General features: G+C 45.7%; 1 long non-coding RNA gene across 2 annotated transcripts in view; it reads right to left on the bottom strand.

Moving 5' to 3' along the window:
- LOC149286422 (uncharacterized) overlaps nt 1-13,833 on the bottom strand; it is a 54,307-nt gene that overhangs the window by 15,467 nt on the left and 25,007 nt on the right. For both annotated transcript variants that reach the window (XR_016277612.1, XR_016277611.1), the window contains exons 4-5: nt 13,703-13,796; nt 3,063-3,251 (exon numbers count right to left, since the gene is read on the bottom strand). This is a non-coding gene — a long non-coding RNA (uncharacterized LOC149286422). The remainder of the gene's footprint in view (nt 1-3,062; nt 3,252-13,702; nt 13,797-13,833) is intronic.

The following is a 13,833-nucleotide window of genomic DNA, read 5'->3' as shown; positions in this document are numbered from 1 at the left end:
GAGTTGCCAGTTAAGGATCACCCAAGGCCCTAAGTTTCTGGGCTGCAACCCAAGATATTTTTATTCCATTTTATTCATTTATATGCTAAAGTAAGATGAGTACAGAAGGTGAAAGTGGGAGGAGGAGAAAAAAAAAACTGACATTTTAAAAGCAGTTGAAAAAGTGGGACAGAAGAGGATCAGTCAGGACTGTAACTGACAAATGGGGGACGTGAAGTCGAAGGCTTTCATGGACGGCATCCGTCGTTTTTTTGTGGGTTTTTCAGGCTATGGGGCCATAGAATCATAGAATCATAGAATCATAGAATCGTAGAGTTGGAAGAGACCACTAGGGCCATCCAGTCCAACCCCCTGCCATGCAGGAAATCCAATTCAAAGCATCCCTGACAGATGGCCATCCAGCCTCTGTTTAAAGACCTCTAAGGAAGGAGACTCTATCACCTTCCGAGGAAGTGCATTCCACTGTCGAACAGCCCTTACTGTCAGGAAGTTCCTCCTAATGTTGAGGTGGAATCTCTTTTCCTGGAGGTTGCATCCATTGTTCCGGGTCCTGTTCTCTGGAGCAGCAGAAAACAAGCTTGCTCCCTCTTCAATATGACATCCTTTCAAATATTTAAACAGGGCTATCATATCACCTCTTAACCTTCTTTTCTCCAGGCTAAACATCCCCATGTTCTAGAAGAGTTTATTCTTGACGTTTCTCCAGCATCTGTGGCTGGCATCTTCACACCTGAAAAACCCACAAGGGATGGGTTTGGAAAGTATGAGCCTGTGATTATCTAGGTGAATTTTCCAGAAGATAAAGCCACGGTTCAAACCGGACAGCAACCGAAAAGAAAGAAAGAAAGAGGCAAGATGTAGAAAAGTCCTGATGGAATGTGACTGGCCGGGAGTCCTGGGATTGGAAAGCAGAGAAATGGGAAGCGACCGGCGATGCAACCGGACAATGAGAAAAGCGTTTGTGATTTTTTGCCATGAAAACGAGCAGTTAAAGATCATTGGAATGGACAAGGCAATCTTCCAACAGGGCAGAGCGGTGTGATTGCCTCCAATGTGATGGAAGCAAGCAGAAAAACAAGGGGGCGTCTAATAGCATCCAATTTCCAATAACTAGCTTAGACGCCAAGCTTGCTGGGGGGCAAGGATTCCTCCCTCCTTCCCTCTGGGTTTAGTCAGCTGTGCCAGAAATACAAAAGGCTTCTTGATTTAAATTGAATTAACTCGGCTCAGGACAGGCAACAGATTATTGTTCAGTGCGCCTAACAAACTTGGGGAATTCACTCCCATCAGATTCAGTGTTGGACACTGCAGTGGAAGCCCTTGGTTAAAAAGGTCATAGAATCATAGAATCATAGAATCGTAGAGTTGGAAGAGACCACTAGGGCCATCCAGTCCAACCCCATTCTGCCATGCAGGAAATCCAATTCAAAGCATCCCTGACAGATGGCCATCCAGCCTCTGTTTAAAGACCTCCAAGGAAGGAGACTCTATCACCCTCCGAGGGAGTGCATTCCACTGTCGAACAGCCCTTACTGTCAGGAAGTTCCTCCTAATGTTGAGGTGGAATCTCTTTTCCTGTAGCTTGCATCCATTGTTTGGTGTCTTTTTCTCTGGAGCAGCAGAAAACAAGCTTGCTCCCTCTTCAATATGACATCCTTTCAAATATTTAAACAGGGCTATCATATCACCTCTTAACCTTCTTTTCTCCAGGCTAAACATCCCCAGCTCCCTAAGTCGTTCCTCATAGGGCATGGTTTCCAGACCCTTCACCATTTTTGTCGCCCTCCTTTGGACACATGGCTCCAGTTTCTCAATGTCCTTTCTGAATTGTGGTGCCCAGAACTGGACACAATATTCTAGGTGGGGCCTGACCAGAGCAGAATACAGTCATGAAGGATAGGACCATCAACCATGTATTAGCATCCAGGATGACTTAGTGGAACCTCCATGGACAGGAGCAGAGTTGAGAAAGAAGGGTGGTTGTTCCTTTCTTATATGCATCCAGGCTAGAGGTATGTGGCTGGCCACCTTGAAATAGAAATAGAAGGACGAACGTCCAATCCAGCCAGGAAACTCTGCTGTTCCTAAGAATCTGTAGCAATCTCAGACCTTGAAAGACTTTCTTTTGGGGGGGCTACGATTCCCAGTGGCAATGCTGGCTGTGCATTTTGGAAGTTTTAGCCCTCCCCAGCCCCTGGTACACTTCTAGGCTGCATCTGCACTTCAGAAATTATCCAGGATGGTACCACTTCAACTGTCCTGGCTCCATCTTATGGAATCCTGGGGTTTGTAGTTTGTTGTGGCACCACAGCTCTCTGACAGAGAAGGCGAAATGATTCACAAAACCACAGTTCCTCAAATTAAGTAGCACTGGGCCATGGCAGTTAAAGTGGTGTCAAGATGGATTATTTCTGCAGGGAGGATGCAGCTCTAAGCTCTGGGCTATGTTGGCTGTAAGCCTCCACAAATGAGACTCGCAACAAAGTGTGAAGAGTAAAATCTGGAGAGAGCTCCCATACCTTGGTTGTACAACACTATAAGCTGCAAGAGGCTCAGATAGGCCGGTTCTCTCCCTCTTTCGAAGCAAACACTCAGGTACACACTTTTGTAGCTTCTGACTGAAACTCAACATTCATGGCTCCAGGAGCAGGCTCAGTCTTCTATGAGGTGTAACATTTAAAAAATATCTTTCTATTTTATCAGTGGTTCTGTTTAGCTTCCTGACAACACTCATTCGCTTGCGGTTGCAATACACAACAATGATGTTCCCCTCTGTGCAACCTGAACATACCAGGGACATACCCTTCAACATTACACAGATGAAAACCAGGGCATGTGTGGCCAAGCAAGCATATGGTCAAGATGGTAAAAGTTATTAATGAGGAAGAACACACAAGCTAGGAGAGGCTGGAGCAGTTTGCATTTGCCTGAGCCTACTGGGAAGGGCAAGAGTCTGCCTCCTCTTTTCCACTCCTCCTTCTGAGTTAATTGAATACAAACTCCTTTTGCACTTTGAAGTCCAGAGTATCCCAGCACCTCAGTCAATGATGTAAGAATTTTACCTTTGGCTACAGGTTCATAGCCAGATGCTTCTCTGGTCCATGCTCTCACCAGGAACGAATGTGCAGGGAGGGTTACAGCAACTCTACAACAGGAATCGGGGAATGTCCTACTGTGATGTATTTCTTCTTGGACCATACGGGATTGCAGCCACCGAGTGGGCATCGCTTCTTTGAGGAAGTTCCCCCATCCTATTAAAAGGACATAGAAATATTTATGAAAACATTTACCGCCTGTGATAATCAGAATCCAGCTAGACTGAAAATCTTTGTTGATCAGCAGGATGTGCCTCTGTGCACGCACAGCGCAACCTGGCTGCCTTTCTTTCCAACTGTCTTCAGATCTCTGATCAAAATCTCGCCCAGCTCCTGCCTTAAGGGCTGCTTCATATACGAAGGAAATGAACAGGTGGATGCTGCATGGGTCTACTATCTTCTTCAGAACGTAAAAACAAAATACTTGACTTTTTAGCCCCCCCCCCTTCTCTCTCTTTTCTAACATGAGAAGGTAAAGAAGAAATCTAAGAGACAATTTACGAATCTAGATGCATGATCCATGCCCTATGAGGAACGACTTAAGGAGCTGGGGATGTTTAGTCTGGAGAAGAGAAGGTTAAGAGGTGATATGATAGCCCTGTTTAAATATTTGAAAGGATGTCATATTGAGGAGGGAGCAAGCTTGTTTTCTGCTGCTCCAGAGAACAGGACCCGGAACAATGGATGCAAGCTACAGGAAAAGAGATTCCACCTGAACATTAGGAGGAACTTCCTGACAGTAAGGGCTGTTCGGCAGTGGAATGCACTCCCTCGGAGGGTGATAGAGTCCCCTTCCTTGGAGGTCTTTAAACAGAGGCTGGATGGCCATCTGTCAGGGATGCTTTGATTTGGATTTCCTGCATGGCAGAATGGGGTTGGACTGGATGGCCCTAGTGGTCTCTTCCAACTCTACGATTCTATGATTCTATGATTCTATGCAGTAAAAACAGAATTAAAAATGGTAAATACACCTCTTGCTGTATTAGAACCAGAGGATGGCATATATTACATTAGTCTGAGGATGAACAAGCCAAAGTACCATATCTACTCAGGGGAATGTCATCACGGGACATAATCACATCACCCACAATATCAGAGGTACCTTCACTTGCTTATCACTAATGTTTTATCTAGTATCTCCATGTTCTGGAATGCCTTTTCCATATCTGAGATGCTTGGTGGAGAGCCACTGCTAAAGAGAAGGGGAAATACCACATGAGATGGACAAATAGCCTACCCTGGTATTAGGAAGTGCCATAAATGGACTCCTAAAAGCTTTCCCAGCTCTCTTGTCTGGTCCTTTTGTCCTCTTCCATGCCTTTCCCTCCCAGCACCACCCTTTTAAAATCCGGATGGAACCTCCAGTGGTGAAAAGGGATGCTTTAAAAGCAAATGGGTATAAAGAAAGGAGGATGTGTTTGGCCTGTTACAGACAGCCAAAATAAAGCTGCTTCGAGTCACAGTGGAGGTATGGTGTTTCAATGATGCATGCGTCCTAAGAGTCCAGAAGTCGCACCAAAGCCACACTCCAGCTCTAAGGACTGGAGCGTGGTTTTGGTGTGGCTTCTGGACTCTTAAGGACGCATGCATCATTGAAACACACTACCTCCACTGTGACTCAAAGCAGCTTTATTTTGGCTGTCTGTAACAGGCCAAGGAGTCCCCATCTGAAGTATACTTGCAGCAAGTATATTGTGCATTTCGGCTGGCCAATAAAGGTATCACTGTTTGGTGGGTTTTTGTTTGAATCTCCATCCGATGGTTTGCAAACCGTCATCACAACCAGCAGAGAGTGAAATTCAGCAGACTTCACCAGTGACAGAGGGCTTTCAGGAATATATCCTGCCTTGTCTATCCTTCTTAAGAGTTTGTGTGTCGAATTTATACAAAGGAGTGGTTTGTGCATCATGTACATACATGTCCAGCACACTGTCAATGGCTGCTAACTAACCCTTCAAATCTCTTAAGACAGGAGATTCACTGACCTCAGTCTTGTGTCATCTGTTTCTTATTATTTATTATTTCCATCACATTAGAAATATTATAGTCAGCCAGTGTGTTAAATCTGCAAAGCAAAAGGGCACCCTTGTATCTCCCCCCAGTTAAAGTACTAGTAATCTGTGAATCCCAAACCTGAATTCTTATTTAAGAATGGGCAAAATAACATAAGTCCTGATCTGGCAAGGTATGCTTTCTGTTCTTAAGCCTAGATGGGAAAGCACCTGGAGATGTTGGTTTTTGGTGTTAAATTCCAAGAAGCCATGGGTGATTCTGACGTTGTAGCCCAACAAAGCAACTTGTCTAGCCTCTGATCCAGACCAGAGATTGACAGCAGCCATTTAGAAGCCTTTAGGAAGCCAGTCCACCAGCACTGGCCTGCAAGACATAGAATCATAGGATCTTGGAGTTGGAAGGGACCAGAAAGGCCATCTATTCCAAGTCAGGCATGCATGTATACACAACGGAAGAACTCCTTGAAAGACGCCCATCCAATCTCTGTTTAAAGATCTCCAAAAATGGAGAATCCATCACTCCCCAAGGCAATCTGTTCAACAGTACTTATAGTCACCAACCTCCAAGTTCACTATTTCACTGGGGGAAGAATTCTTCAGCAACTGGGATTCAGGCAGCAGGGTGTAAACACATAGTGTGTCAGTCACTCATTGTCTGTGTCAATCTCCTTGCCATCCCGCATCACCCTGTGCCACCAGTCAGGGCACCTCTACAAAAGAGGGTAGGAAGGAGCAATGTAAATTTCTCTACTAAGTCAGATCTCTGACACCAAGAGGAGGAGGATGTCACTGCTGCAGATCATTCCTTCACCCTACTGCCTGGCTTTTCCGGGTCTGGCTGGACAGATGGGGGTACAAGGAACTGGTAGGGCAGGGCACTCCACTGCTTCACCCAACCATTTGCCTGGGTCTTCCCAGGTGTGGCCTTGGCACAGCAGGAGATAGTGAAAGTTGGAGCAGTCCATTGCCACTGCTGCCATCCTGCACCTAGTGGCATCAACCCTAGTAGCGCCACTATCCAGGGAAGCACTGTCTCTTCTCTTGGAGGTTTCATTCTGAACAATTGTAGTTTATGGCTTTTGGAAGACTGATATGCCACCATCAGTTTAGGCCTCCTTCTGAGAAATAATCTGTGGATGGAGGTAACGCTAATGGTGGGAAGAGCCAGAATCAAAAAGGGGAAGGAGTATTTCATGGAAGTATTTAACAGAATCATAGAATTGGAAGAGATCACAAGGGCCATCCAGTCCAACCCTCTGCCATGCAGGAAATCACAATCAAAGCACCCCTGACAGAGAGCACCCCCAGCCTCTGTTTAAAGGACAACCCTTTCTTTCTTTCTCTTTCTCTCTCCCTCCTTCCCTCTAAGAAAAGCTCAGCTTGCTTTTGCCAGAAGTCTGAACTAGCTCAAGTGCCACCTAAAATTAAGGCAAGGGCCACATGCAGCCCTGGAGATGCTGTTCCCCATCTCTTCAGACAGAAGCTGCATCAGATCCAGCATCCTCCTTTCCATCCAGATGCCACTAGATGCCCTCCAGCAGCAGGCAGTGATGAGGTGGACTCCCATCACTAGTCCCAGTTTCTGCCAACCTAGCAGTTTGAAAGCATGCAAATGCAAGTAGATAAATAGGTACCACTTTGGTGGGAAGATAACAATGTTCTGTGCAGGCATGCTGGCCATATGACCTACAGAATGTCTCTGACAATGCTGGCTCTTCAGCTTAGTAACACAGATGAGCTCCATCCCCTACAGCCGGACACGGCAACAGGGAATACCTTTACCTTTCGCAGGTAAAAGCAATCGTTTGGCCTCTCCTAGAGCATGGAAAACCTGCTCCTTTTTGAATGACAACTCATCACAGTCCCACCAAAAACAATTAATCCAAACTCTGTACTCCTCCCAAACAACTTGTACTGTGGCATACTTTTGGTTTCCAAATCTCAGGGCCTAAACCCTGTTCTAAAGGCATGGGGGAATCTCAGGGCAAGAGCACTGCCTTGGAAAGTGTGTGTGTGTGTGTGTGTTTTCCTCAATTTCTACACTTGGCCTTTTCTTTGACTAGCATACTCTGTACAAGTGTAATGACTAATGCATCACGCTTCCTGACATCAACAAGGGTTGCTTCTTATAACATCCTCAGGATGTCACAAGGGTTTGTCCTTACGTCTCAGGTTCGGGCACTGAAATCTTAGGACCCATGATAATCCTGACTGGGCAACTAGCCTTTCTTACCAACCTTTCCTTGGAATTCTACCAGCCTTTCCTTGGAAGGCAATCTTAGGCCCTATACAGACAGCCAAAATAAAGCTGCCTCAAGTCACTTTGGAGGTATGGTGTTTCAATGATGCATGCGTCCTAAGAGTCTGGAAGTTGAACCAAAGCTGCACTCCAGTCCTTACGACTGGATCGTGGTTTTGGTGCAGCTTCTGGACTCTTAGGACGCATGTATCATTGAAACACCATACCTCCAAAGTGACCCGAAGCAGCTTTATTTTGGCTGTCTGTATCAGGCCATAGTTCCATGAGAGCAGAAAGGATTTTGACTTGTTTTGATCCAGTAAATATACTGTCCCTTTGGGAACCTCGTTGAGGATTCTCAAAAGCTTCGTGTGACACCATGTCGCGTTGTGCTGTGGGCAACAGTGGGTTGTGTGGCGAGGAAGTGAAGGAAAAACAAAAGGTTAGCATTCAAGTTTTGGAAGGCATGCACAAAGTAGGCCATGGAGACCAACCAACCTGATTTAAACTGCAATGTTAATATATCCAGGAGCATCATTGCCATCATTCCTGTTGTGGCCGGTGGAGGATGCGCAACAGCGGCTGTGGAGCAATAACAGGCCAAGATGAAAATCTTTTCTTAATCATCATGGAAATTTCAGGGACCCTGTCATTCCACTTCATAGCGTGTCTCGCCTCTCTTCCCATTCTTCATCCATTCTATTACCTTTATAATATTCTGTCTGGCTAGGTTGATGGATTGATAAAGGATCAGCTAGTCAAGGAAATCTGGGCTCGCCACTGTGCCCAACTTCTCTATCTTTTTAAATATTTCAGTCGCTGGGAGATCTTTATTTCCCATTTCGATTTCCTGTAGTACACTAAATTTATCTTAGTCACTCCGTCAAGTTCTCCTCCCGCTCTTCTCCTCCTCCTTTATCTCCTCTTTCCCCCCGCCTCCTGTACAACCAAAAAACACCTACATTATCTCTGCTGTCGATAAACCCAACTGGTGGTAATCCAGAGATTATTCTGATAGGAAAGCATTCAAGGCAAAGGAAAAACTTTGAAGCGGAGGACTTGTCATGGTCTCTGAGCACAGCGCCTAAGGCCTAGCAGCACCTGCTCACTTCAAAGAGGGTTGTTAAAAAATTGGCCACCAATTGACAAACATAGAATTCCATGCTGGCTGAGAGATTCGGGTGTTTGGGTCCAAATAATAATAATAACAACAATAATGATAATTAGGGCCTGTTACAGACAGCCAAAATAAAGCTGCTTCGAGTCACTTTGGAGGTATGGTATTTCAATGATGCATGAGTTCTAAGAGTCTGGAAGCTTCACCAAAGCTGCACTCCAGTTCTTAGGACTGGAGCATGGCTTTGGTGCAGCCTTTGGACTCTTAGGATGCATGTATCATTGAAATACCATACCTCCAAAGTGACTCGAAGCAGCTTTATTTTGGCTGTCTGTAACAGGCCAATATGTCCAGGCTCTGGATTTGACAGGATTTCATTTGCACTGCAGAACTGGTGCAATTTGACACTGCTTTAACCGCCATGGCTCAATGCTCAATGCTATTGAATCCTGGGATCTGTCATTTTACAGGGCATGCTTATCAAATTTGCAGATGACACCAAATTTGGAGGAGTAGCTAATGCCCCAGAAGACAGGATCAAAATTCAAAATGACCTGATTAGAAAGACTAGATTAGAAAGCTGGGCCAAAACAAACAAAATGGACTTCAACAGGGAGAAATGTAAGGTACTGCGCTTAGGGAGAAAAAACGAAATGCATAGATATAGGATGGGGGACACCTGGCTTAAAGAGACTATGTGTGAAAGGGATCTAGGAGCCCTAGTAGACCACAAGTTGAACATGAGTTAATAGTGTGCTGCGGCAGCTAAAAAGGCCATTGCTATTTTAGGTTGCATCAATAGAAGTATAGGCCTGTTACAGACTGCCAAAATAAAGCTGCTTCAGGTCTCTTTGGAGGTATGCTATTTAAATGATGCATGGGTCCGAAGAGTCCGGAGGTCGTGCCAAAGCCACACTCCATTCCTAAGCGCTGGAGTGCAGCTTTGGTGCAGCTTCTGGATTCTTAGGGTGCTCGCGCCAAAGCCACACTCCATTCCTAAGCGCTGGAGTGCAGCTTTGGTGCAGCTTCTGGATTCTTAGGATGCTCGCGCCAAAGCCACACTCCATTCCTAAGCGCTGGAGTGCAGCTTTGGTGCAGCTTCTGGATTCTTAGGACGCTCGCGCCAAAGCCACACTCCATTCCTAAGCGCTGGAGTGCAGCTTTGGTGCAGCTTCTGGATTCTTAGGATGCTTGCGCCAAAGCCACACTCCATTCCTAAGCGCTGGAGTGCAGCTTTGGTGCAGCTTCTGGATTCTTAGGATGCTCGCGCCAAAGCCACACTCCATTCCTAAGCGCTGGAGTGCAGCTTTGGTGCAGCTTCTGGATTCTTAGGATGCTCGCGCCAAAGCCACACTCCATTCCTAAGCGCTGGAGTGCAGCTTTGGTGCAGCTTCTGGATTCTTAGGATGCTCGCGCCAAAGCCACACTCCATTCCTAAGCACTGGAGTGCAGCTTTGGTGCAGCTTCTGGATTCTTAGGATGCTCGCACCAAAGCCACACTCCAATCCTAAGCGCTGGAGTGCAGCTTTGGTGCCGCTTCCGGATTCTTAGGATGCATGCATCATTTAAACAGCATACCTCCAAAGAGACCCCAAGCAGCTTTATTTTGTCAGTCTGTAACAGGCCATAGTGTCTAGATCTCAGAACATCAGCGAAGAATTTGCTACTTCCTCAGATGCATTCGGTGAGTGAAGGGTTAGTGATGGAGAGATGGATCACTCCATTTCTCCTCCAACAGCCAACTGGTTCCTGCAGCAGCTGCAGAGAAAATAAAACCTTTCCCTTCACAACCAGCGCACAACTGCATCAAGCCATCCTCCCTCGCCTCACAAAATGGCCTGGTAGAAGAACTCAACTTTTTAAATCCACCAAAGAGATAAGAAGCTTGTGTTCCCATGTTCGGGAAGAGAAGGGCCTTTTCATTGTAGCCAGCCCAGAGACAGACTAGTTCGCAGCAACAACAATCGTAGAGCTTTACTCTCTTATTTACGAGTTGTGCAAAACCCTATATTTTCTGTCTCTGTTATATTTTGCACCTTATTGTATTTTATTGCATTTAATTGTGGTTGGCCACCTGTACAGTGTCTAAACCATAGAAGGGTGAGATATGTATTTATTGTAAATACTACTCCCAGAAAACTAAATAACCCCTTCTTTGTTGTCCTTCCATCCGCAGGCAAACCCCCTTTTTATCCTGACAGGCTTTTACAACAGAAGGCTTTCAAGGGTGCTGTTTTGTTTTCATTGCTTTTTATCATGTTAGTGCATTTTAAAAAAAAATATTGGCCTGTTACAGACTGCCAAAATAAAGCTGCTTTGGGTCTCTTTGGAGGTATGCTGTTTAAATGATGCATGGGTCCTAAGAGTCCAGAGGTCGTGCCAAAGCCACACTCCATTCCTAAGCGCTGGAGTGCAGCTTTGGTGCAGCTTCTGGATTCTTAGGATGCTCGCGCCAAAGCCACACTCCATTCCTAAGCGCTGGAGTGCAGCTTTGGTGCAGCTTCCGGATTCTTAGGATGCTCGCGCCAAAGCCACACTCCATTCCTAAGCGCTGGAGTGCAGCTTTGGTGCAGCTTCTGGATTCTTAGGATGCTCGCGCCAAAGCCACACTCCATTCCTAAGCGCTGGAGTGCAGCTTTGGTGCAGCTTCCGGATTCTTAGGATGCTCGCGCCAAAGCCACACTCCATTCCTAAGCACTGGAGTGCGGCTTTGGTGCAGCTTCCGGATTCTTAGGACCCATGCATCATTTAAATAGCATACTTCCAAAGAGACCCGAAGCAGCTTTATTTTGGCAGTCTGTAACAGGCCAATGTCTTGCAAATAGCTTAATTCTGTTTCAACATTCACCTTCTGTGTGTGTTTTAGCTGTATTGCCCTCTGCAGATTTTTTCCCCACAAGTGGACTCAAGCTAGCACAAAAGTTGTGTGTGAGAGACAGTATATGCATCGCGTGTGTGTTTATGGTCAGAGAATTTGGCTGCTTTTCAGCCAAACCCCTCTATAAAACAAGCCCTCTCCTTCTGATTCCTTCCAACCCCTTTTGCCATTCAGGGGCGATGAGATACCATCCATGACACGGAAAGATAATTTCTCATTTTGCATCAAATTACCGTTTTGAGAGATGACTAATGCAATCTCTTCCCTAGGAGTTTCTGAGCCAAGCTTTGCCCTTGAACACGGTTTGAGGAACCTTTGTGTGCCGCAAAAGCTACAACCCTCTGGATCAGTTGCATCATATATTTTTTCCCTCACTGGCCTCACTGTATTTGGTGCTTTTAGGGGGAGGAATTGACAATAAAATAAGCTAGCACCTGAATTCAGAAGAAAGGGAAATACCTATTGATTTTGTATGTATGCAGAGCCAGTGTGGCATAACGGTTTGGTTGCTGGACTTTGGCCTGTTACAGACTGCCAAAATAAAGCTGCTTGGGGTCTCTTTGGAGGTATGCTATTTAAATGATGCATGGGTCCTAAGAGTCCGGAGGTCGCACCAAAGCCACACTCCATTCCTAAGCACCGGAATGCAGCTTTTGGTGCAGCTTCCAGATTCTTAGGATGCATGCATCATTTAAATAGTATACCTCCAAAGAGACCCGAAGCAGCTTTATTTTGGCAGTCTGTAACAGGCCTATGACTCTGGCGACCAGAGTTCAGTTCCCAGCTCAGCTATGAAACCCACTGGGTGACCTTGTGAAAGTCACACTCTCTCAGCCTCAGGAGAAGGCAATGGCAAATCTCTTCTGAACAAATCTTGCCAAGAAAACCCCATGATAGGGTCTCCTTAGGGTCACCATCAGTCAGAAATGGCTTGAAAGCACACAACAGCAATAAGAAAGAAAAAAGAAGTTGAAGGGGGGGGAAAAGAAAAGTGGTTGAAGGGGAGAAAGTCTATGGCATTGTATTGTGCAGAACATGGCAGAGTGAGGCTGCTAGTCTAGGAGGCAAGTGTGACATAGGACATGATCAAAATTCAAAATGACCTGAATAGACTAGAAAGCTGGGCCAAAACTAACAGAATGAAATTCAACACGGAGAAATGTAAAGTACTGCACTTAGGGCAGAAAAATGAAATGTACAGATATAGGATGGAGGACACCTGGCTGAAGGAAACTATGTGTGAAAGGGATCTAGGAGTCCAAATAGGCCTCAAGTTGAACATGAGTGAACAGTGCAATGCGGCAGCTAAAAAGGCCAATGCAATTTGAGGCTGCGTCAATAGAAGTATAGTGTCTAGATCAAGGGAAGTAATAGTACCACTCTATTCTGCTTTGGTCAGGCCCCACCTGGAATATTGTGGTTCTGGGCACCACAATTCAAAAAAGACATTGAGAAACTGGAGTGTGGCCAAAGGAGGGTGACTAAAATGGTGATGGGTCTGGAAACCATGTGCTAGGAGGAACGCCTTAGGGAGCTGGGGATGTTTAGCCAGGAAAAAAAGAAGGTTAAGAGGCAATATGATAGCCCTGTTTAAATATTTGAAGGGATGTCATATTGAGGAGGGAGCAAGCTTGTTTTCTGTAGCTCCAGAGTACAGGACCCAGAACAATGGATGCAAGCTGCAGGAAAAGAAATCCCACCTCAACATTAGGAGGAACTTCCTGACAGTAAGGGCTGTCCGATAGTGGAACACACTCCTTCCTCGGAGTGTAGTGGAGTCTCCTTCTTTGGAGGTCTTTAAGCAGAGGCTAGATGGCCATTTGTCAGGGATGCTTTGATTGAGAGTTGCTGCATGGCAGAATGGGGTTGGACTGGATGGCCATCGTGGTCTCTACAATTCTGTACCTTCTAACTGTCCCAGTATTGTGGGGACAGTCCCAAATAATCCTCTGTCATCCCACTTTTTCAACTGTTTTAAAAATGTCTCAGTTTCTTTCTCTTCCTCCCCTTTCCCCCTTTGTTCTCCGCTTATTTGAATTGCTGCAAACTGATGATGCATCTACACTACAGAAATAATGCAGTCTGACATCCCTTTACATGCTGTAAAGGATATTGCTTTAAGTGCCTCCCCTAGTGGGTTCATTTTTCACCAAGTCACTTGCCCTCTCCTGTTTCACTGTTCGGGTCTATAGTTCCCATGAAGCGCCTTGCTAGCGTGGCCAAGGAAGCTGGACAAATCCTAGGACTTATTGTTCAGAGACGTAACTTCCCCAAGTGCTGATCCCATGGGATTGTCTCTCTTTTTTCTCAAGGTCTGCCATGACATGACGCCCAATGTTCCCAGATATGGCTGACACTTACGTTTTTCTCCTTGAGTTTTTAAGCAGAGGTCAAGAACGGAGGAACGTGTTTCTCCCATCACCGGATTACAGAAATGTTGAAATAGACTTCTGCCCTGTCGGATGGAAAAGAAATCCTAGCTGTCAGTCCTA

Source organism: Sceloporus occidentalis, unplaced genomic scaffold, assembly GCF_023333645.1.
Source record: "Sceloporus occidentalis isolate IW3139 unplaced genomic scaffold, rSceOcc1.0.p SCAF_69, whole genome shotgun sequence".
Taxonomy (NCBI): domain Eukaryota; kingdom Metazoa; phylum Chordata; class Lepidosauria; order Squamata; family Phrynosomatidae; genus Sceloporus; species Sceloporus occidentalis.
This window is presented reverse-complemented; position numbering and strand designations above follow the sequence as displayed.